General features: G+C 43.1%; 1 protein-coding gene across 1 annotated transcript in view; it reads right to left on the reverse strand.

Annotated features, from left to right (window-relative positions):
- The window catches only part of znf438 (zinc finger protein 438), a 48,838-nt gene that overhangs the window by 17,316 nt on the left and 5,559 nt on the right, over positions 1-25,963 (reverse strand). The window contains exon 2 of the mRNA XM_053342596.1: positions 1,678-1,764. The gene's annotated coding sequence lies outside the window, so the exon portion shown is untranslated. The remainder of the gene's footprint in view (positions 1-1,677; positions 1,765-25,963) is intronic.

A 25,963-nucleotide genomic window follows, 5' to 3' on the forward strand; every position in this document is an offset into this window, starting at 1 on the left:
ATATGACGGACGATTCATCTTCTAAAAGAAAGGCGAGATGAAACTAATAGATACAGCAGCTCCCACGACTTTATCTCTAATCCTCTAACTTTTTGCAAGCATAATGACAGCAAGCACTGCTAACACTGCTATCTGCAGCACAAACACCCCAAATCATTCCCTCAAGGACAATTTATGAAAGGTGACGCTGTCATAAAAGATGACATTTCATTTTTTGTGTCTATTTTTGTGTATATAGTTTTTCAGGCTTCATTTGAATACAGCACGATGTCAACCAGTTAGGTAGCAGTTACTTCCACACTCATATAATATTAGTAGTGCTATTCAAGTTAGCACATGGGTTAGCTTAACTTGAGCCTTACTTAAGGTGGACAAACTATTCTTATGTTAGTGTTAATCTCAGCTGCTTCTAAACTGAGAGGTGCTGAACTGCTGAGTCACGTGAATTTTGCCCAGCCCCTCCCCCTATCCCCCCCACCCCCACCCCCACCAGCTGTACTTCAAGTTACATTTTACATTTTTGGACTTCAAAGACAGATGAAACTAAACATCCTTTACTTGTACCGCTTCTCATAAACGTGACCCGAAAAATGTCTAAGAGAGCAGCAGAGGTCAGTTGTGTTAGTTCAGAGTAGACCCTGGACGAGTGCAGTGTAGATACAGAGCCGAGCATGACTCCGTTTTTCCCTGCTCATGGTACTAAATATTGTGGTTATGGTGAATAATACATCGCTAGAGTTGTATAATTAAGAATAAAGTAGTTTTGACACAGCTGGAACTCCCTATTCCCCTTTTTCTTCATATTTATACAAACCCAGAGCATGAATAAGTCTGGCCTTCTTTTTTGTTTGCAATCACTTTATAACCAAATGTTCTGCTCTTGGTGTGCTACTCAAGTCTCTATAGAATATGATTTCACTTGCGTAGCTCATCTACCCACAGCAGCACAATTCTGTTTCCCTTTCAGCCAATTTACTATTATTACTACCTAAATGTACAGTATGTATTTATAATTACATTTATTATTATGTATCAATATTCATTTTACATGTTATTTATTCCTGGAGAAATGAACTTCTTATAAAATGATGATTAAATATGTTCTTGCAGAATAAACAGTAAGACTGTCAAACATGGCTGCAACATGATCCATATCTCTTATTGGTCGATCGATCATGTGATCCCTAAGTTGCTCTTAAAGGTTACTTTGACACTTGACTGTAAGTAGGAGTAAGTCACTTGATGATGATGATGAATGTGTCTTATTGCTCACACTCAACTGATCACTGTCTCACTCAGTCAGTTCTTTAGAGCATGATTAAAGGTGCAGTGTGTAGAATTTAGTGGCATCTAGCAGAACGTTTGTATGCTAAGGCACTATGTTTCAATTAGTGTATAATCACCTGAAAATAAGAACTGCTGTGTTTTCATTACCTTTGAATGAGTTCTTTATATCTACATAGGGCACGGGTCCCTCTTCAACAGAGCCCGCCATATTTCTACAGTAGCCCAGAATGGACAAACCAAATGCTGACTCTAGAGAGGACATGTCAAGGGAAGAGGGAGGGGTATTCAATTGGGTGCAATCTGCAACCTCACCGCAAGATGCCACTAAATTTGACACACTTCTCCTTTAAAGTGTCATTCTTACAAGTTTGACATACAAACAACATTTACCTATGGGATGATTCCTTCCTCCTTAGCTGCTCCCTCGCTCCTCCTCTTTCTGGGTGATGGTCCTGTCCCCCCCTCTCCGCACTCCCCCTGTAAAAACATCAAATATTAAACTGACGTTGTACTGAGAAAAGAAAAAAACAAAAATCCCAACACTGATTCGATAAAAACAGTGACAAACAATTAGCACCTAAATGTTGCATTCATCACATGACCCTATCCCTAAAATAAGGGTTGATTTATTCCATAAATTTCCAGGAAGCATTCTTTAAATAGGCGAGGGGTGGGGGTGGGGGTGGTTGGGGTCCTCTCATGTCATCTGTCTGCATCAAGGTATAAAGAGTAACATGGTGCGACGACAGAGTACATTCTGCAGAGACATGATTCACACACTTTCGCCAGCTCTGCATGGCCTGTTTCACAAGCGCACACACACACACAATCTACAAACACTTTCTCTCATGTGCACCCCCTTCCTCTCTCTAAACGCCTGTCGCTTTGGCCCTCCATTAAGCCGAGCGAGCTCTCGTTTAGCCAACAGTACCTCGGCAGTTGGGGACGCCGACTGCCCACTCAGTCAGATCCAGCCGTATTAAATAAATAAGGAGCGCTCTTCTGTGTAAATTATTCATTTAACACGCTTTATCCTCTTCCAACAACCTTGTTAGAGCAACTCAGGAGTGGAGAAGGGAATGGAGGTAAGGGGGGAGGGGGGTAGGGTGGGTGAAGGAGGGGATAGCAGAGGGGAAGAGGTAGACACTGCGGCTCATGTGCGACTCAGCAGAACCTGTGGTGCATCTCTAAGCTCTCTGGGCGTTCAGTCGTAGGGGGGCTAATTCGCCCTGACACCTCCTTTGTTTCAGGCGGAAAAGAGCCGCACACACACATACACATACACACATACACACTTGAGCACACGCCGCACACGCACAAACTTCGAGAGAAAGAACACAAGAAAGGAATTTTAGTGCATATTCATAGAATAATCATTCTACTTGTCTGGATAAATTATTGAGCGATGGGAGTCCAGGACACGCAATGCTGGAATTTGCAGAGGCTGTTTTTTTGTTTTTTTTCCCCCATCTGTGCCGCCTGAACTCAAAATCACACAACACAGCGAGTCGCCCGGCTCTAAACAAGCTGATTCTAATGATCCGGGATGGGGACGGATAGAAAAATGCTTATCTCGAACAAAACCGCTGTTCTGGATATTAACCTTGAGGAAGCTGGCATGCTTGTATTCATACCACCGCTGAGAAAACATTTATTTAAAGTGACTTCCACTAAAACTGGCCTGTAGCTGCACATTTCACTGTTTTTATCCTTGTGTGACACTCTAGGTATCATCCTCAGTGTAGGGTCCCAGAAACCAAAGCGCCTTCAAATAAAACTGAATTTATAATACTCGTCTACTGATGATACCAAACTGTCAAAGCTCACAGTGCATTGTAATTCATTCCAAGTATGAGAGGGGAATTAAATGCAGAAGCAGTCTTTCATACTGTAAGTCTGAGTTACCTGAAGCTCCGTCGAGCCCTGTGATCACGTATCACAGTGAAGGCAGTTTGGAGAAAAAGGAAATTGGAGTTATTTTAAAAAAAAAGAGAGAGAGCGAGAGAAATTAGACTCCCATTTTTTCTATTACTGCACATTACAGCCTGGCGCTCTGCTGATTTAGGCGAGCTCAGACTGCCAGTCGGCTGAAATTTCCGAATACCAGGCGGATGGGCAAAACACAGCAGAGTCTGAGCGGGAATTTCAATGGTGAATTTACAGATAGTCCTGGGATCACCCTGGATCAACCGGCACAGACCGAACCTGCTCGGTGTGTGTGTGTGTGTGTGTGTGTGTGTGTCTGACTCCAGTGTGCAGCCCCAGAGTGGGAGGTTGTTATGTCAACTCTGACAGTGCTCATTACCAGCCTCTACGCTCTGAATTGGAGTTAACAGGCTTTGGCCCAGGCAGAGGCCAGCTAGACCCGACTGGTACAATGGGATCAGAGTGTGTGTGTGTGTGTGTGTGTGTGTGTGTGTGTGTGTGTGTGTGTGTGTGTGTGTGTGTGTGTGCATGCTTAGAGTTAATCATGAAACACTTTCATTTCGAATTCACACCCCGAGGCCACTGTACATTACAGAAGCACTGATACACAACGTGCAGTAATATCTACAGCTTATTTTCATTTTCTCACACACACACACACACACACACACACACACACACACACACACACACACACACACACACACACACACACACACACACACACACACCTCCATATGAGAGCTGATCACACCATCCTGCTGCCAAAAAGCTTGTGTTTGAGTTTGTACACGAAGCGCCGCTGCTAGGCAGCATTTTTGTTTTATCAGTGAGCATTTCTCACAGTTAGCACATTAGAAAAGCCTCTGGTCTAAATGATAAAACCCAAACACTTAAAGCTCCAACACAAACTGACACTTTAGTGCAGCCATAATTTGTCCGTTTATATCATTTATTATAATGTGAAGCATCTCGTGGAGCTTTGCAACTTCTGAAAAAACACTTAAATTTTACAGGCTGCAGATTTAACACAAGGGGGACTCTTAAGTTATTACAGCACCAGATCTATAGAAGACGGATGCATTCAGATCAAGCAACAACAACAACAACCACAGACGGCCTCTCAATGCTCCAAATGACTCTCATCGAAAAGGCGTCAATTTCTCACAGGAAATACTCTTTTTTTTTTTTTTAACAACAGGTCATTACGGTCTCATTCTTGTAAATGCGTCGGTGCTTTCATTCATCATTTTGCAAATGATTGATGTTACTTTTTTACTTGATGACCCTGCGTTGTTTTTCCAGAACCCCCTGCATCTGCATCAACACACTGCCCCAATTCAAATGAAAGAGAGGGCTAAATGCTGTTTAATGGCAGCAGTTAAGACCTCCAGATGTAGACATGTTGATGCCTATTTATTTATTCATTTGATGATTTTGTCTGTTAGTAGGCATTCAGACTAAATATTAGCATTTGATTTAAAAAAAACAAAAAAAAACACACACACACACACAATCTTACAAAAGGGGATTGCCAAGTGTTGGCGTTTGAAGGCTTAGCGCTGCAGAGCCTTTTACAGTACATGAGAGCGTTTTACAACTGTGGTTGAAACGAGTCTCCATCGTGATCGTGAGGTGAACGGTGGAAATATCCCGTTCATGTTACTAAGTCATCTAGCAGAAAGGTGTGCTTTGCTCATATTTAAGTGGCTAACAAAGCGCACTGCTGGGTGAAGCTGAACAACCTCTCTGAAATATGTTGACCAAATGTTTTTCACTTGAAACTCAAAAAAACAAGCCGGCATTGCCACTACTCATATACTCCAAAGGGTAGAAGTGAAGGTGTAGAGATATATTTAACTGAATGCACATATAGGTCTTCTACTCCATTCAGCTATGTAAAAATATGGCTAAAATATAAAAAGGACAAGCTTCCCACTTCTTTACAATAAAAGCATGATGAGGTACTCGGTCTGGGATAAGAACAGCAACACATGGAAAACACATTGCTTGAAACATAACCTACTTTGTTGTGTGGTGGTGTAACATGAAAAAATAAACTGGCCGTTTGGAGTGTGTAAACCATGCGCTCAGTGCAAACACGCATTATCCGTAACGGCGTGTGGATCAGGAGTGTGCCTGCCTCTTTGTGTGTGTATGTATGTGTGTGTGTGTGTGTGTGTGTGAATTATTCACTATATTTACACTTATGGGATTTAAATATTTGACAATGGGTTAAAAAAAAGCTTGTAGATATTCAAGAGGAGGCAAATAAAAGATGTGTGAGATTGCTTTTTAGTGTTAGTGGATAGTAGGAATTAGAAAGCAGGGTTTTTGAGCTGTTTGGAGTTTAGAGACGGAACATGACGGTTGCAGTCTTTCGAGAGCCTTTCAGTTATGAGGCGTCTCTGCAGGCCGAACCCCACCGAGCTGCTGGTACACCCCCCTCCTCTCTCTCTCTCTCAACCTAGCTATGTCAATGATTACACATGTGATTAAGGCTTTCCACTTCAAACGGGCCTGATGTTTATACAGAGCCTGATATGGCGGATGGGATAAAGAGCAGGTAGAGCTCTGTGTTTGTGCCGGTGTGTGTGTGTGTGTGTGTGTGTGTGTGTTATGTGTGTTTGTCTAGATGGGGAGGATGAATGTCATTACGCCCAGGCTCTGTGGACATACAATCATAATGACATGCACTGAATGCCTTTCTGCATATTACAGCTTCCTCCTGCTCATACTCCTCCTCCACCTACATAAGCCTATATAAACAGCATTGTGCTGCTCTGACGTATATTGTTTAGTGGAGCTCTTTAGTGGGAAGAGTAGATTTGTTTCTTCAAGGGGTTGCTTTAGGACTGTGCTTGTTTCATTTCCAGTTGGAGGTTTTATGGGGGGGGCCCCCAACGTTCGGACTCTTTTAACGTCTCTCTCGATTGTTTATTGACTTATGCTTCAGTGTATCAGCCCTACTGTAGGTCTGAATGTGGGCAAAGGGCAAAGTCCTTTACATAACTTCATAAACAAACTGCTTTTTTATGTATTTTTGGTATATTTCGGGGCAGAATGAGAAGGGCAAAAGTGTGAGGTGTCCCACAGCTGCAGCTCTGCAACCTAAATTAGCCCCGGACCACATGAAAAGCTGTCGTCTCTATTCCAGGCCGGGGCGGGAAAATTACAGCCCTGGCTCACTCTACTCTAGCATTAAACCTCAATTAGTGCGCAACTTCACTGGTGATGTCATCACCGAGGCGACCTGAGAGCCCTGAAAATAAGGGGTGTCAACTCAAACTTTCAGCTGTCGAGTCCATCCGACTGGTAAGAAGTGAGGTGATGTTCGTTTGGCCTGAAAAAAGCAAAAACACGAGAATCGGTGGCCTGGTTTGGCTAAATTTACCAGGAATTTTAATCCTGAGTCGTGACTGGAGTTTTTTCCCAAGAGAGGAGAGGAGAGGTCAGCAAGGTAGGATAAGAAAAACTCCTGTTTGACCTCTAGTGACCTGACAGGAGACAGAAGAGGAGGAGGAGGAGGAGGAGGCTGAGAGGGCCTGGCTGCTGTCCAAACACTGACCGTGTCTCTACAACTCATTCCTCATCAAACCTCTATTACACAACACACACACATAATGCTGAGAAGATTTCACTTTTCACTTTCATGGGACTTTACAGGAAGCTAAGTTTCACTATTGCTTGGTGTTTATTATCATAAATGTGGTCAACACTCAGTAATACAGAGTATGGGAAAATGCACTGTCATCAACACGTAGGCAACCTTATCAGATTAGGGAAGCCCCCAAATCTGGTTCTGATTGACACCTTTTCTGAATGACGCTATTCTAAACTAACTGATTGTAGTGAAATAACCAGGTGAGAGTGAGATTAGTGTAGTGGAAAACCTGGTTGTGCAACTCAACATAACACAATCTTACCACAATAGGTGCAACATAATGAGTCAGTAATAAAGAAAGTGCAAGCAATCTATGAAAAGACCTGTTTGAACAAACTGTACCAATAAGGCATGTATATGGAATCATTTGACATTTGGGGGAATACGCATACTCACTTTTTTGCTGACAGATGAGAAGATTAATTCAATATCTTGTATTAATCTTATTATATAACTCTTGGCAACAAAGTGAATACGTTTATTACCTAAAATGCCAAAAATCTCCCCCAAAAGATTCAGTAAAAACTTGTAGAATTTGAGAGCCGTCAGCCCCTACAGCACTACCTGCTAAGCAGTGAATCCCTTCACATAAATATTAACTCTACTGTTTTCAGGCACCTAAATTAAAAAGAACCAATAAAACACCAGAAGATTAAACAGCATCTGTAACAATAATAATCACTATGGTGATTGTAAAACTAAATAAAATTGGGAGTATTGCAAGGGAGTATCAAAAAGAAGAATCATTAGGAACTTGAATCAGAACCAGTAATGATAATTATGCTTAACCTAGCTTGTTTGCTACCTGTCTTATTATATGAATGCTTATGTTTCTTTCCCTGTTTGGTGTAGTGATGTAACAGATATGATGGCCAAAACTGCTAAAATAAGACCCACGTTGTAATAATTCAGAGTTATCCATGATCAATGCTCCTGGTTTCAAACAAAAACATGAAACCCTGGACAAAGCCCTCCCTGGTTGGTTACTGTAGTCTAATGTAGTCCCTGTTGCTGCAGGGCCGCTTGTTCCTTCATATCGTACAAAGAGGGGGGAGTGACTTTTACACAGCTCAGCATGGGAACGCTTGCGGGCACCGCCGTGTACCTTTCTGCTCTTTGTAACAGAGAGAGGGAGAGCGCTTCACCACACCGTGTGAATTATGCATCGCGGCTCCCAGCGACTTCTAACCAGCCGTACGAGCGAGTCGCCCGAGGACCGAGAGTCCTCGCCGGTGCACCTCCACCTGAAGAGACGGATCGGCTCTCCCATCTTCAAAGAGAAGTCAATCACGCCATAGATTTGTTAGTACCACCCAGTGGGTTCACAAAACTTTTCCTCTCCGTCTCTCACAGGTGCAGAGAAAGAGGGGATGGGGCCCACATTTCTCAGAAAGTGGAACAGATTTTTTTCCCTTTTTTTTTCCGGAGCCAAGCTCCGACAAAAACTTCGAGCAGGGGTGGGTTGGTGGGGAGGTGTGGGTTGAGATCAAAAGCCTGTGAGTTCCTGGCGAGCGGACCCAATCAGCCGAGAGGGCCAAGGAGAGGAGGAGAGACAAGCGCTTCCCTTTTAAATTGATCCCACTGAGACCCTCAAGGTTCCCCTCGCAGGACTCGCAGAAAAGCGATAAAAATCTGGCCCTGTGGATCTGACGAGGAACTGGGAGGGGAGAGGAGAAGAAGAAAGACGGTGTCGAGGGGGTAGAGGGGGGGCGGGCGGTGGAGGTGGAGGGGGGTTGAGACACAGAAAGAACAGAGAGGAACTGCAGGGGGAGAGGTAGCTAGTCGAGGTAGATCAAGGGAGACGAGGGAGACAAGAAGGGTGGGCTCGTTCTCTGAGGGCGCATCCAGGCGTCGTTGTGTGCCAGCAGCGGAGGCAGAGCAGGGGAGGACCGGTGCTATCAGCTATCAAACCCCCCCCCCCCCCCCCCCCCCCACCACCCACCACCCCCCATGTTATATGTCTGATGATGTGCTCAACCAATCAACCGCGGGTGTATCTTTATTCTGTGCCCTGGTCTTGGCAGCCGAGACTCTGGATCGTTTTCGCGCTGGCCTGAGATCAGACTCTGGACGAGACCGGTGTCGTTATCCGCGGCGTGTTGGGGGGCCTCAAAGGAACGGCCGCTATCAGAGCAACCCAGAGACCCCGCAGCCTGCCAGACACACCGCCGACCTGCGCGCTCGCCAACGGGAGCACACAAACACTCGACACGGTGGTGTGTGTGAGTGTCGATTCCACAGATTTATTTCATTATGTTTATGTCAGTTTCATCCTCCTATCATCAAAGGAGGAGAATCTAACAACATCACGACCAAAACCACACGAAGAAATGACCTGATAATCACATTTATTTCCTGTGACGTTTCAGTAAAAGTTGATTTTTTCCTGGTTTGTTAATGCTGTTTGTCAGCTGATAACGTCTGAAGCAAGCAAAAAAAAAAAGCAAGGTTTCCCCATCAGCTGGGATGTGGCAGAAAAAAGAATGTAGGAAAAAATGGTAGAATAACATCATCTAATCCAAAAAGTACATCTTGTATTTCTTAAAGAGGGCGTTTGTATAAAAAAGCTTAGATATTATGAACATTTTGTGATTTTTCTGACTAGAATAAAACTTAATTACTCAAATAACAAAAACAGACTCATATTTTACTCATATTTTTCCCTTTTGACTGTTTAACATCCAGCTTTCATACTACTCCTCACAGGGAGAGAACGGCCTGTCATGCCATCATCTTTGGAAGCTGTAATGCTGTTCAGACCTTTGCTGGTAAAAACATGAGAGATTGTCTTTAGTTTGTCTTTTGAAGCTGGATCTCTTCAGTGGACATTTTGGCTTAAAAAAAAAAAGAGCCCAGCTTTAAAAATCATATCTAACAACTTTTGTAACATTCTGGAAAAATCCAATTTCAACCCCCATTCTTCGCACAACTGCTTCCATCACTTTTCAAAGAGAGACTAAAGTCGGCCCAACACCTTAAAGACTAGAGGTGTGACTGTGTAGTGTAAGCCTAAACTGACTCCCCATCTGGCTTAAGCATTATGGGGATTTTTTCTTTTCTTTATATAGTGTTTAAGATCTTTACTAAACTAAAATGTGTTATACAAGCAGTGGAATAGCTCAGTGTGTAGGTTGTGTGCGTAGTGAGAGACACACTAAGAGAAACAAGGTCTGCAATACATGTTTCTACGGGATTATATCTTTTTTAAAAAGCATTTTACTATATTGTATTTGATATGCGTGTTGATATTTGGATATTGTATATTTATTGAAAACACCAACGTTCAATCAATGTTAGTTATGTTCTGTACTGCTTTGGAAGTATAGATATCTGAATTTGAGAGAGAGAGAGCGACAGACAGTGAGGCTAGCAACCGGAGCAGAGAGTATTACGTTAGCGATATAGCTTTAAACGTAGCATTACATTTTGTGTACAGTTGAGGCTATTTGTCTGTCAATAAATGCTACAATTACTCAATACCTAAGACGACTTCCCATTTCTTGCTTGCCAACCTAGGAAGAAGGACGTTAGCCCCAAAGTTAGCAACAGCTTCAATCCAGGCTTAGCAATTAGTGGTTTAGCTAACGTTGTTTTAGTGACAGTCTCAGCAGTTCTTTCCAAATTTTGCTCAGCTCACCTGCCCAAAAAAATAAGAAGATGGAGAAAAGGGAAGAAAAAAAAAAAAAGATACTTGGCTGCCGGGCCTAACAACTTTTCTGGCGGGAACCCCACTGTGTGAGATCACGGCATTCAGAAGAGAATCCGCCTCTCAGTGAAACTTCCCGGAGTAAATGAAGGTTAAAGAAGACAAAAGTTCCCGGAGAACAACTGGGGAGACGCTGGGACGCAGCCAGGAGGAGGCTGTAACTTTTGCCTGTAGACGTAGTCGGACGACTCGATCGATACCATCTAGTTTGTTTGAAGCGTACTGAAGTCTTTTAGAAAGGAGAGAGGAGAGGAGGCGGGTTGGAGGTGAAGTGAGAGGGAGAGCTGCAGCACCCAAAAAACATCTCATCTCTCTGCCTGCAGCAGGCAGCATTCCTCCACACGTCAGATAGTGAAAGGCAGGTCAGAGGCAGGGGGGGAGAGGAGGAACACAAAAAGAAAAAAGAAAGAAGAGCAGCAGATAAATAAGCATTTTTTTCCTGCATTCAATCTAATTGAAAATACACAAACTTTTTTCAAATGTTCTCCAATATTTGATTATCTTATATCTCAGTAGCGTATTACTTAGCTCTGTGACGCTTACAGGCTACAGTAAACCAACATAGCTTTGATTGATAGCCAATGCTGCTCATGAATAACTTGCAGCCTCATAAATAAGCAGATCTCTACTAATATCATTAAAGTGGCCTCGGGGGCAGACACCCCCCCCCCCTTATCCATGTGCACCCACCTCCGGCAAGCCACCCTCCTCTCCCTTATGACAAATACCCTGAAATCACGTAACTATTCCACATCGATATTTTGACATTTCATTCAGCTGACTCTCCAGACGGAGCCATTTATTTAATTAGCTGAATAAAAATTGGCAGGAGAGGCGAATTCAGAGTTACGTGACCGGGGCTCAGTTGCCACAGGTAACCTTTTTGGAGGGACTTAGTGTGGCAAATTGATTGCTGAGAGCGCAGACTCATCATGAGTGCTAATTTTCAGAAGCGGAGCAGGCGGGGGGGAAATAAGAGGCTGTGTTTATAATGGAGGGGAAACAGGATAGAGAGAGGGGGGGGGGATTAGCTTGTCATTAGAATAAAGAAGAATCATTTTCAGGGGTTTTAAAAAGCTGACAAACACACTTTGCTTATTCTTTCTCTCCCCCCTCTCTCTCTCTGCGTCTGAGCTCACCTTTTAAAAGCGCAGTCTACGACCTACAAGATATGGAGGTGAGTGGGGTTTTTTTGACGAGGCAAGCTTTCAAGATAACTCATCTATATCTGACCATGACCAGTTTCCTTCTAAACTGAGCAATAGTTTGTACATGATAGTGAGTTCTTTGATCAAGTTAAAGTTTACCAAAGAGCTTAACAATCACACAGCCAGACATTCCCGGAAAGTCTGTCATCATCACTGCTCAACATCTGTGACACGATTCACACTGTTACCTAAGTTTAGAGTGCTGAATGCTGGGAAGGGCTGCTGGATCTGTTTGGCGTGAGAAAACACTTTAAAATTCATAAGATCAGTCAGGGTTGAACATGCCACACAGGTGGCAACAACTTCACTTCCACACCTCTTTAAAATTAAGTATATTTAATAACTCTTTAGAACTGATTTACAGCAAAAGGATGGTGCATGTGTTTTGGGATAAATGTGAACACCACTTTAGTTAATACAATTCACTGGTAATCCTTAATATGAAATGTACATTGTACTTATTATACTGAATGTCTGAGTTTACATGCTTTCTCATTAAAAAACTTTTTTAGTTACAGAATTGCTGCCGGTGGATGTTAAGGCTACAGTATGCTTGAAACAAACTTAGTGGCTTGTGTTCATTAATCAGACAAATATGGATGATGTTGAACATACAAACTGTCTCAAGATGTGCAAAAGAGAAGTGACTTATGTAATTATACAACATGTTTTAACCCTCCTGTTGTCCTCGGGTCAATTTTGACCCAGGAGGACTGAAGGCGTTAACTCAAAAATGAGCTATAATTTCATTTAAATGAGGCCTATTGACCATAATTTCCAAAAATATGTGTAAAACCTGTGGGAATAGGTGGAATGAAGTTGGCTAAAAGGGTCTGTTGGGTGATAATTTATACCTTATGCTTTATAAAGAGTCAAACCACTGCCACGACACACCTGGACTATCACTGTTTGAAATGGGCCTGATTGTCAGATTGTCTGTTTCCGGAGAAGGTACGGAAAAATGATTGGATGCAGCCTCATTGATTGTGATTCAGAAAATGGGTTTCGGTTGCTGTAGGAAGATCTAAAAAGCACTTCTTTTGAAGCATAGTGAGGCCTTGACGGTAATGTTTCCCACATCAACCAGCTTCTGTAGAAGAAATATGAACGCTGCATACATAATACCAGTAAGTGTTATTTCCTGTTATACTAGTGTACAGCACTCACTGTAATGTGCTCCTAATAATACATTACATGTTGTCATTTTCACATATGTCACTGACTGCTCTCAGTCCAGGTGTACATAATGGAAAAGGCCTTGGAAACACCAAGTTTCTCAGCATGCCTTTGGGAACTAGATCAGGAAGGAAGCTTGTGGGCTGCTTATCAGGCAGACAGACAAACCTCTCAAAGAGCCCAACCTGCTCGTCCCTACCACCCCCCCCTCGCCATGAAACCCTCACCTCCGTGACCTGTGCCATCATGTGCCCTCTGTTTAACCGAGGGGCAAATCTCGGGACAGGAACCACACAGGAAACTGCAACAACTGTACAAGAACAGCAACACACGCAGAGCTCACATACACACACACACACACACACACACACACACGCAAACACACACTGGAGGAGGGTGGTGAGAACCAAATACCGCAGAGCACAAAGTAAACTTTTTTTTTCTCTCCCGCCAACGCCACGTTACAGCTAAGGCGAGTTTAGCTCTGGTGCGTTTTTTTCTTTCTCAGCCCAGGTTAGGCCCACATAGAGCAGCTAAGCTGGCTGTGGGATGCAGCCGTGGAGGGATTTACCATTCACCAGGGACTGCTCAGGAAAAAAAAAAAAAAAAAAAAGCGGGGATGAACTGAAGACAACCCAGCGACGTCGCCTGTAGAGGATGCTGCCAAACCTCCTCACATTACTGATCCAGTGGCAGAGAAACATATTCAATTAATACACTACAGCAGACAGTAATACTGGACCCTGCAATCCGCTTACAGAACACTTAATAGCATACGAGGAGGAAGCATATTGTGCTAATTTGTCTTGTCTGTGGAGCGCACTGACAGCCCCATTGATGCTGACATCTCTTTAACATGAGGTTAGTGGGTGTTTGGCCTCCCCTCCAGTCGTTTGTGAGCTGCAGAGCCTGGAAATGATTAGGCCTGGGAGGGCAATTAGCCTGAGCATCGCTGGGCTAAATATAGTCCGGCTTGGCCCGGCTCTGCTCCTGGGTCACATCCACACACACACACACACACACACACACAGACACAGACACACACCGTAGCCTCCACGCAGGCATGTTAGCTCAATCCGAATTGTTTTATGACTGATGCAAAAGGCTCGGCTGAGTCAGATGAGATAACATAACTCAGCCGTCGATCAGGTGTCCCGGGAGGAGAGGAAAGGAAAAGGGAGTGTGTGAAGGAGCCGTGGAAGGAAAAATAAAAAAGGCGTGACGGACTGAAGAAAGGAAGCACGCGTTTTGAGTTTGAGAAGCTTGTTCCGATGACATCTGAAGCTGGCTATGTCATATTTATTTATTCCATCACTTTATAATTAGTCTCTAGGCTGTGCCCTTGCTTTCTCACAATCCCACCTCCACTCTGAACGCTGCCCTCTTTAACAAGAAACACCATCTTGAACGTAGCACGGTTTGGGAAACATGCTTTCCCACAGCCTTACGCCAACTAAACGGAATGCAAAGAAAGAATGCTTTCCCATCGTGCTGCTCCCTGCCCCACCAGTCCCCGTATCTCCCACCCATCCACCCCCCTCTGTGAGAAAAAAAACAACAAAAAAAATGGAGAGAGATTTTATCCTTAAAAAACAGGAGGTTCGCCCACTCGTTCACCTGGGACGGCTCTTGGACGACGGAGGCAAGCTAGAAGGTTATAGGAGCCTGGGAATGTTTAACATCAAGAAAGCAATCAGAACGGAGCTGGAGCCCTGGGAATTGGACAGGAAACATGGAGAGTAACCCCTTCCTGCCTGAGAGGAAAGAAAAGAGGAAGTGATTTGGGTTGTGTGACGAATTTTTTTATTTTTTTTACTGTAACCTGAAAGTGAGCCTCTTGGCGTTAGTAGGTAAACGAGGATTTTTCTATTACAAGCGCTATAATTAGCCATTTCACATGAAGACTTTTAAAAAGAACCTGAAAAGAACCAGTTTCATTTCTCTGTAACACTCTGTGACCTGCCTGATCTCAACCTACAACAGCACTCTGAGAGGTGAGGTGTGAAGACCCACAGTTTAAATGCAGTACAGGAAAAAAAAGGTATTGGCTTCCAACTCAACATAGACTTCACTTGAATTTCCCCCGTTGGTGACTTGACCCAGAGTGTTTTTCAGTAAAGTATATAGACTGAGGTGAAACCTAAGTGGAAATGTTCTGGCGCTATACTGAGCTCAGCACAAATTGCAAAAGACAGCTCAGGAAACGGGTTTGCTTTGTACCCTGAGCAGAGAACACTTATCACCAGTAAGTCCAAGTGACCAAGACAAAAAGTCAACAGCTACGCGAGCGGATCTGTGAGGCTAAAGCAAACTAAAATGGATAAAAGTTGGAGATGAAAAGTTTGTTTTTGGCCTTTAGTTAGTACAAGTTGAACCTGACCAGAAAATGGAGTTATGGCATGTAAGGAAAGAATGCAACATGAATTTTAGAGGCAACACAACTGCATAAAGTCAATGCAATGACATCATTTACACCTCTGTATGACTTAAAGTGTCCTGAAGCTTTAGAAACAATCCAGCTGTCAAATTTATGTGAGAATTGCACGTTGAAAGACAATATTATCGGCCAATCAGGTATATCGGTACCGGTGTATATAAACAGCATTTTATGTAAATTTTACCCTTTTTCTTAATATTTACACTTTTGTGTTTTTATATTATTTATAGTTATTTATAATTATTACATTACCATTGAAGTTTAGTGTTTCAGTGCATTGCTGTCATCTGATACAGTCTAATGTAAAATATCATGCCCCTGTGATGTATCTTTTTCACAAGTGTTAACCACATAAATGATAACCACATCTGAGGGATCATCACAATAAAATGTGTGTGATGTGTGTCTGTATTTCTTCTGTAGCTGTAACATTATCTTTTTTCACCACTGATCGGTATTAGATACAAAAATCTAGTATTTGTTGGGCCCTAGTTTGAACACACCTTTAGAATTTGGAGTGTGCTGCAAACTAGGTGCTTGTCAGACTGACAAAGTGTCTCAATCCCCCTCCCCTCATACCTTTCCATCAGAGGTGGGGGGCTGCACCAGCAATTTTGGTTTCTTTCCAAAACAAACAAGCACGCCCACTACACACCAAGAAAGGCCGGAGTTGAGAATGTAGTCAATAACTGTTCTCTTGAGCTCTCTTTATTCTTTACACAACTACTTTTTCTACAAAGTAGTACAACATAATGTTCATAATCGAGGAGATAGCGACTCTCAGTGTACATGCTTTAACTCCATTTAAACAACTACAGGATATCACACCTCTTTACGACAGCAGGCTAATCAAACTGCCTTCAAATTATATCATCACCAAAGGTATTATTATTAATCCTCTGAGGAACATGACAGTCTGAACCAGTAATCCATCCAACAGATGATAGAACATTTCAACCCATTACTCATGATAGATGACAGTCAGGAGACCAACAAAGTAATTGAAACACATCATCAGGGAACCAAGAACATATGTTGATCATTTCACGACAATCCAACAAATAGTTGTTGAAATATTTAACCCTGGACTGTGCTGTTGTATTTTGTACAACCAAGTACAAAATAATGTACACCTTTGAAGAGATGGAGTGACTCTAAGTGTGCACCATTTAACTCCATGTAAACAACTATGGCATCTCTCACCTCTTTACGATGCCAGGCTTATCACAAATTATATCATCACCAAAGGTATTATTATTCATCTTCTGGGGAACATGAAAGTCTGAACTAAATTTCACAGCAATCCATCCACCAGATGATAGAACATCTCAACCCATTAGTCATGATAGATGACAGTGAGGGGACCACCAAAGCAATTGAAACACATCATCAGGGAACCGTGACCGTCTGTTAATAATTTCACGACAATCCAACAAATAATTGTTGAGATATTTAACTGTGGACCTTCTGAAAAAAAGACACGTGGCTGCGAAGACATGTTTCTTGTTCTAAATTACTCCGATAGACAAATTTAAATCAAATATCGTGTCCTCTTTGTGGAAAACAACCACTGACCGAGACAGTTTACAAGACATGAGAGAGCACATCAAACGGTCTACTTCAAGAAGCGGTTCAGCGGGGAAAAGAGATGGAGAGTTGAAAAAGTCAACGCAGTCGAGATGACAGCACAACCTAAATACTGCCTACCAGAAAAAGACCACTGGACTTAATCCCGGTCATAAATCTGAATCCACTATGTACCCACTCTATGAAACTCCCTGTAAGCCCTGTAACATTACGACTGCACCCGTAGATATCCTTGCAGCTTGTAGCGGGCGGAATAAAAAAAAAAACAAACTGGAAAATACATCCATCATAAAGAGAGAGGTTATTTTGGCAGCGTGTGGCGATGATAAAACTGCTGACATGCTCGCTGGCCTGTTTATAAACTGTTTGTTAATCTATCATTCGCCGCCAGAAGAACGAGATAACAATACGGTGTGGCTTACAGTCGGCGTTGGACGCCCCTGGAAAGATCGAAGCGTGTCCTTGGAGTGACATTTATTGAAATAAATTCACTCGGGCTGAAATATGTATAGCGAATGCATTATGAACAGTGCTTCTGATGGAGCGGCGTTTGGCTTTAACTCGCCGTAACATTGGCTCGCTCTTTTCAACAGATGTCCCTTGTGTGACACGCGGCAGGGATAATAGAAAGGAAAAGGGTCTTGAAGGCTTTAATTTACCCCCTCCTTTTCATGAATGGAAGGGATTTTCCTTTTGATGGCCTATTTGAATGTATAGACAATTTAGAGTCCTTCACTGTGAGGAGATTCTGATCTTAATTACTTCGTTAATTAGCTGTGATTCACAGGGAGAAGCCTTGCCCTATCCGAAGTCCCTCTGCATTGCTGAAGAGTGAAGGGGAAGGGGGGGGGGGGGGGGCTCCTCAGAAGTGCTTGCATCCTTCTCTCCCATCTTTAAAAGCACCAATCGTGCACTTGTGTGACACTGATTTGCAAATGTGCCTTTGCTGAAGGTGGTGAAGACTTTTCAAATGTCAGCAAACCCCACAGAGCTCCAAGTTCTCTTGATTCTACTGCCCGAGGAAAGTGGAGAGGATCTAGGGGTTCTTTTCTCTCCCTTCTCCCCCTCTTCCTCCCTCGCTCCGTCGTAGACTTATATCACACGGATGCATTCCCCAGATTTATGTTTATCGTTTTCCAATGAAAGGAAGGGGGGGGTGCAACATCCCGCAACGCTCCCCTCGCTCTGATAAATACGGCTCCCTCGCTGCGGGTGCCCTCAACTCGGCGGATCGATGGCAGCATTTAGCTAATCACGGACAGAAAGCCTCTGTAGAGAAGAATAAAAATAAAGATTGTTATAAAGCAGTGGGTGTTGAGTGAACTCTCGGGGCAAACAGCGATGCTTCTCATTTGTTCGTGACGCCTCGCCTTATCAAGGTGGATCAAGCCTTTTTTCTTGTGATTACCACCTACAGCTGTGGGTAAGAAGTTGAGCTAAAAAGTAGGTGTGTTGGCATGATGGCTAGCATGAGAGACTCAGAGAGAGGAAAGGTAAGGTCCGGCTGAGGCAGCTGCTTGCTATTACTCTACCTCACCCCCTCTTTCCTTCATCCCTCCTCTGGCAGGAAATGAGCAATCATTTAGTACTGACAGGTACATGCTGAACCATTGCTATCTCTGCTCTGAAACCAACCAAATAATGGATTACAGCAGTTTAGTATTAACCTTAAGCCTCTCAAATATCTCCGCCAAGGTTAGTCCGATTCATACCTTTCACAGTGTGAGTGTATATTTTTCCTGAGTGGGATAAAACATGAAGTAATAACGGTGCGGGCCCCCTTTACACGTGAGTATAACGTGAGGGAGATCTTACTTGGACTTTTGACAGCAAAAGAGAGTATTATCTTCCACAGGCAGAGATATCACAGGCCATTTCTGTGTGTGTGTGTGTGAGTGTAAGTTGCCTCTGAGACAAGAAAGAAAAAAAGAAGCAGAGCAGGCAAACAAAGAAAAACCTTTCCTCAAATCCTCCTCGAAACATGTGAGGTGCTTTTCTGGTCGTGAAAAGCAGTAATTTAGAGGTCTCTGGTGAGCTGTAGAGGGCTTAGCGTGTCCAACTGGATCTGGAGTGTAGCTGCAGACTGGCCTTAATGCACTGCCAGGTCACTGTTACTGTGTGAAAATGGCAACTCGAGGCCAGTCTGGCTGCTTGCAGCTAGAGGCAAGTAAACAAGGTGGCGGTAGAAGCAAAAAAAGTTAAGAAAATCCACTATATACTGAGTGTCACTAACCTTTATATTCAACCAACCAACCAGAAAACACTTCTCTATACATGAGAGGTATGGAACTATGTCAAAAGTCATTTACTGATTCATTTTTTAGTGTAATTCTCCTTTTATGCAAATTAGCTCTTATTGGCACCAAACAACAAAAGTCATTTATGTTGCTTCATCATTTACATACACACACACACACACATATATATATATATATTGGTGTATATATCACGGCCAATGCACTTAAATCAATTTTGTTATGCAGGCACATGTTTTGCTATTGGTGCTAATTAATGTTAATTATCAAGCAATGCAGCCGAATATAACTGTATTCTCCTTAAAGGGACACATCAAAGTGTGTTTATATGTCTTGGGGAGTATTACTGCACATGTGTAAAAAGTTGACTAAAAGCAGAGACTGTTTTCAAGTTACAGTTCATTCAGGTTGTCTGCCTTTTGAAATAATACACTGTGGTACTGTAAGTAACTGTGGAACTGTGCAAAAGAGCACTGAATGAAAGGTTCTGGTGTAATTTATGGGTAACAAAGGTTGTGATCAGTGAGTGAGTGAGTCAGTGAGTGAGTAGCCATATCTGCCAAAGTGTTACTGAGCAACATACTTTGGCAGGAGCTCCTAAAATAAGCACTGCATTGAGGATTAAATGTTCAATTTAATTACTGAAGTAATTTAACTTATGTAGCTAGTTTTTTTTCTCTCTCAAGGATTAAAACTGAGGCAGCAGAACCAGAGATATCTTCTCTTTTATCCCACACATTTGTATTCTTTCTCAAAAATCAAGCGCCTCCATTACTCACAATGCAACTCAAATGCAAAAAGTCAGAGATGTGGGTGTTTTAGTCTAGTATCGGCAGCTACTCGAGCCCCCAGCTGCTGTTAATGTCACTTCTTTCTAACTCTTAACCCTAGATTTTCCCCATTGTCCAATTTGTGCTTTTTAGCTCTAAATTGCAGCGGAACAGTTAAAAAGTACTAGTTAATCTAACAGCTAAGGCGACTGAAGAGCAGCTCACCTCAAAACACATGACTCATCTGTTTTTCTTCTTACCAAAGTTCCAACATCTCAACTCAGATAGACTCTGATGTGATTTCCTGAGTTGTTGGTAAAATAATCCAAGTTGTGAACAGCATCTTCAGTCTATGGATGAACTTAAAATAGTTCTCAATGTGAAATCACAATGAGGTCAGCGGTCACAAACCACAAACTGAGTGTCATGTTGAGGCAATCCTCAGCCAACTAAACTATTGGCAGATAGGGCGACACGTTGGGTAAGAGGAGGAATATGACTATTGTGTTCTTTTTGCAAGAACAGCAACCGTGAGACCCTGCTTTACAGTGACCTGGACATATGACAGAGTGTGTGAGCTCTTGACCTCTGACTCCCAAACTGTCGGTGTGTGTGTGTGTGTGTGTGACCGCTACACTTGCATGGCTATTAACACTGAAACTACATCCACGGTAATACATTTTTACAGATCTCTACTGACTCAAAAAACAGCTTTTACCCGTGGGCCGTTTATGCCATTTCCTTACACTGCTTATTTATTTCTCCATTGTATGTTCATTTATGTTGTCTTATTGGTTGGTTTTTATAGTTAACCAACAAACACTGTTTCTGAGCACTTCTTATCTTGTTGTATATTCTTGTACAATGACAATAAAGGCTTTCTATTCTATCTCCATCCATGCTAACATGTACAATCACATGACCGTTCACATAAACAGGGAATGCATCTGCCGGTGTAAACAGGAAGCAGATTGTCTACTCTGCGGTTGGTTGGCTAGTTGCAGAAAACAATGACAAAAATGGAGACCAGAGATTTAACGGCACAACGGCTGGTAATCCATTATCCATGCTGAATTAATCACTGGTGTGATTGACAGGCTGATGTCGTTAGTTTTCTCATGTGATAGGAGGGTGATGAATCAGGGATGGACACGATGAGACCGGTTGGACTCAATCAGGAGGTTGACATTGGCGTGTGCGTCATTGTTTCCATTTTAGAGGTTTGAGAACAATGCAGTTAGTGTGGATGCTGGGTCTAAACAGTAAAAGCTATGCCTTTTAAAATGAAACAGTATTAGTGTTAATGTGGCCTGAGTGTGGCCAGAGAATGTAGGAACTACTGAGAATCTAACTGCCAAAATAAACGAACCCTCCATTTGTAATTGTAACAGTGCTGCAAACAACTTTAAGTCACACACTAAGTCTAACACTTGTGATAATAATAGTCTTTGTGGCCTGATGATGTCATATCAAGGAGAAGAAAAAAAAAGCTGTAAAATGCAGAGAATGTAAGTATTATATTAGTAGACTCACTCTTTTTGGCAAAGAAAAGTCCTGTTTTACCCTTACATAGCCTTCTCCCTGTCCTAAATATTGCACATTTATTGTTCTTTCCAATAACATAATCTAATCTAACATTAGCACGGCAAATGAGACAGAAATGCCCGCATGGAGGCAGATGTAAACAAGCAGTGGACTCTGTTGTTTTTGTGTGTGACAGCCCTGCAGGCCCTCTGGCTCGGGCAGCCGTTTCTCCCCCTCTGCAAACAGCTCTGTTCTGTTCTGCAGCAGAAACCCCCCCCCCCCAGATGTCTCATTACTGTAAAACAAGCGGAGGGATGAGCGACGTACAAGCCACTGGCCCACGACGCTGCCTCCCTTCCAATTAGAGAGGATTAGCCTTAGTCTGCGTAGGGGAGGGGGCTTCCTTGCGCCTGCGATACGCTACCTTGCGTGGCGCCGGACAGCCATATGTCAAACTTAAATAAATTACGGGGGAGCTGAGAGAACAAGAAAGGGAGTTACGGCTCCGCTAGAGTGCACAACGGCCTTAATAGCAGGAGGGATGCTGTAGCCTCTATAAAACTTTACACCCTATGAAAGGGCACGGGCGGAGACACAGGTATATACCTTCCCCCTCGCTGACTCTCATAAATTAAACCTATAGGATCCCCGCTGGTTCTTCGGTAGATTTAGTAGCTTTACTCAGCGTGCATTAATCAAGCGATAAAGCCCGAGCCGGTGAAATTTCTGCAGCGTCATGTTTTTGGCTAAGCGGACCGGACGGATCCCATCCCGTCCCCCTCTGCTATGACACGAAACGTAGGGGAGGGGAGACCGACCTTAACGGGACGGCGGGACGGTCTCATACCTCATACCTCATACCGCTGCCTGCATCACTCACTTTTATAGGAATAGGGCGGCGTGGGGTTTAACAAGACGTTTTACTCATCAAGGGAACCGACATTACATAACCGTAAAACGATGAGGACCACAAATCAACCGGTCCAGCTTGTGACGCACGGGAGGGCTGGGTGGTGAGGGGGGGGGAAAAAAAACAATGTTTGTGAGTGTCAACAACAACAACAACGGTGACGATGGCAAATCAAGATGTTTAACAGATTTGTAACACACTCTGCTGGTCCTGCAACCACATGAAAGCAGACTGTACTCTTTCTTTTCCTTCCAAGCATACTCGAAATTGGAAATGCAGGCTCCAAACCTGCTCCCTCGCTCGCTCGCTCGCCTGTGTGATTTTTCCAGAGAGTCTGTGCCATAGCTTGGAGCGACTCCACTGACCAGGGGCGTCTGTGGTTGAACTGTGCTAGTCAACAGGTCCGGAGAGGCAGGCAGGCAGGCGGCAAGGAGGCAGGCAAGGCAGGCATGCATGCAGGGCGGGCTCCACTACGCCTGACATGGAGCACCCTCGCAGGGGGAACGACTGAGTAATGGCAGGGTAACATGATCCATGGGGGAGGAAGGAGGGGTGGCTGGTGGGGAAGGAGTGGGAGCAACCCTGACGCCTAAATCATAGCTGTGGGATGGAGAGGAGGGAAGACACGCAAAATGTGTTTGCAAGAAAGATACGAGGGGAGATGAGAAGGCTGAGGAGACAGTGGGTGGGACGGGGAGAGATACGAGCAACAGGGGAAGGGGAAGGTGGTGGTGGTGGGGTGTGTGAGATGGTATATTTGGGAAGCGGCCAAATGACAGGGGATGAAAGTGAACGCCTCTCTCTCTCTGCTGCTTCTGCCTTTCATGCACGTGCCGCACCCACCACTAGGGACCCCGGAGGAATGACAAGGCGTGGGCTCCGGTTTCAAATTCACCAGCCTGTCTCAGACAGAATAAACATGCACCAAGGCCCGAATGAGTTCTATACCCCCCCCACCCCCCCACCCGCTGTCTAGAGTTAATTAAGAAATTTAGGATGGTAGACATATGTATCCTATCTCCACATAGGCCAAAACATTTAACCAGGAGTTAACCTGCTCCATAGGATAAAGTAGAGTCACTGTACATCTAGAGGCTACATTGTATTTATATGCATTGTTTTCATTCCACTTTTATTTTGGTTTCTAGGTTATGCCGGAGCCGAGGGTGCTGTAAAAAGTTAAATAAAAGTAAGACTATTAAAGAAGCAGAGTAAGTCAGCTCCAGGCCTGCTGTGTGTCAACAGATTTAAGCTATTTGACTGAAATTTGACTGAAAATGCAACATGAAAGCACAACATGAATGAGTCAAGTGTCAGAGTCTAGTTTTAAGGCCTTTGTTGGTTCATTTCAAATTAAAATATTTGAGACTTGAAACATGTGAGACTAGAGCGACAAATTCTGCTTAGTAAGTGTTAAAAAGACGTGAGGGAGGAGGACAACAGAAAGAAGCAAAAACAAAAGTTTCTGATGAGTTCTGAGATCAGTCAGAAGCTGATTTGTGACACAAACACACCAAAGCAAACTCCCACAGACACCGTCAGCTACCTAACAACACCAACTGCACCGATGCTATGAGTCAAATTAACTTAAATGTCACACAGAGAAAATTCCCTTCGTTTTTAGGACAGGTAGCATTCTGTAGGAGTGTGGTGGTGTGTGTGTATGTGGGGGGAGGTGGGATTACTCGGGGGGCCAGCAATTCATTTTTGCCCTCGGCCTCCTACCTGGTTAATCCGGCTCTGGTAAACTATCAAGTTGACTAAAACAAATGTAATATTAAAAAAAAAGGACAACCTCTTTGTGTATTTAATGTACACTTGTGTCATCTGTAGTTGAAACTACTATTTCAATTAATCTGACAGTAACTTTCAAAATGAATCATCTGGTTTTACTATATGGTAAGAATAAAATAGTTTAAAATGCTCTTCAATTTTGGCTTATTTAGTTTGAGCAGCAGCTGAAAACTCAAATACATTCAGTCTATCATTATAGTGAAAAAGAATCAGCAAATCTTCACATATGACGAGCATTTTCCCTTTAAAAAAACATAAAACTGACTTTATAGCAAATTTTTACTGAAAAGTTGACACAGGACAAACGACTTAAGTTTCTTCTGTTACCAGTCAACTATTTGTACTATTTGTAGTATGCATGCATTACACCTGAGAATCTCTTTTAAAGGCTTATTTTATAGAAATACCCTGCCCTAAAACACTCTAAATACTTTAACAAATACATTTTAAAACCATATAAAAATAGAAAACTGTGATGAAATGAGTCTAGCAGCTGGGTGGAGCCGCTCAACCACTTTTTTTTTTTCAAGATGACTTCCTTGTGTCAAAAGCGACACCACATCACATGCACACACACCATCAGATCCTTGATACCACAGTTTTACGGCCCTTTAACAGTTGAGTGTGTGTGTGTGTGTGTGTGGGGTGGGGATGGGGGTGGGGGTTTAGGGCCTTGCTGAAGGGCTCCTGAGCGAGGGTAATGAGGAAGAAGGGGAATCCTGCTGGTCTAGGGATTAAATAAAAAGCCATCATTTACTGAACTCTATTTGAGAAACTGACTTGCCTTCATTAAAAAGAGATGAATGATGTTTCATGAGTGCATCATTACAGTAAGCGCTGTGACAGATGCAAAACACCGGCAGCCAATCACATGGTCACCACCACAGGCTCCAAAGCAAGCGAGCGAGTCTCCTCTCATGATGTTACCACACCACACGACAAACTCTTACCATGAACACTTTTGTTAGAAGTGGAACACAGCCAGGAACTATGCTAATGCTCCAAGGAGCAGCCTAATATAATAATATGCCTTCGCTCCCTCGCAGCCCTGCAAATCCTGTAAAAGTCAGTCATTAGGCTTCACATGTCATTTTCATCAACCTGGTTCTTGGAAAAAAAAAAAAAAAAAAGTCTAAGCAAGACCAACAATTTAAGCGGAGAGAATTAACGTTCGCCAGACTATTTACTGAACCACATCCTTCCCTTCTTTTTTCCATCCACAATATGGTCTCCATTCATTATTCAGGCTGGAGATGCACTTTCCTTGTTCTTCGACTCGCCACTTCGTGACGTCTTCGGGGCCAGCACTTTAACAGATAGGACGCTGCTTATAATTCAGGTAGAAGAAGAAGAAGAAAAAAAAAAGCACCTTTCAAATGGCAACTTTAACTGTTTTAATCAATTAGGCTAAACAGGCTGATGGACTTCCTAATTTTTCTTGCCGAACTTCCAAAACTTTGCATAAGAGGATTTGATTGCATCCCTAAATTATCCGATGTATTAATGTTTTTTTAAGGGGTAGAGCTGTGTTTCAATTTAGCTTTTGCATGTGTGTGTATATTGGGGCCCATTAATGTAGAGAGGCTGTAATTGAAAAAGTAGGCTGAGTTTTTAAAGTGTCCAACCTGTAAGCGTGCACCTCCTGTTAAAATGACAACAACGTTTCTCAGCAGTCGCCGTGTTTTTTTTTGTTATTATCTTCTACTTAGACTGTTAATT

This window comes from Scomber japonicus, chromosome 21 (assembly GCF_027409825.1).
Source record: "Scomber japonicus isolate fScoJap1 chromosome 21, fScoJap1.pri, whole genome shotgun sequence".
Lineage (NCBI taxonomy): Eukaryota > Metazoa > Chordata > Actinopteri > Scombriformes > Scombridae > Scomber > Scomber japonicus.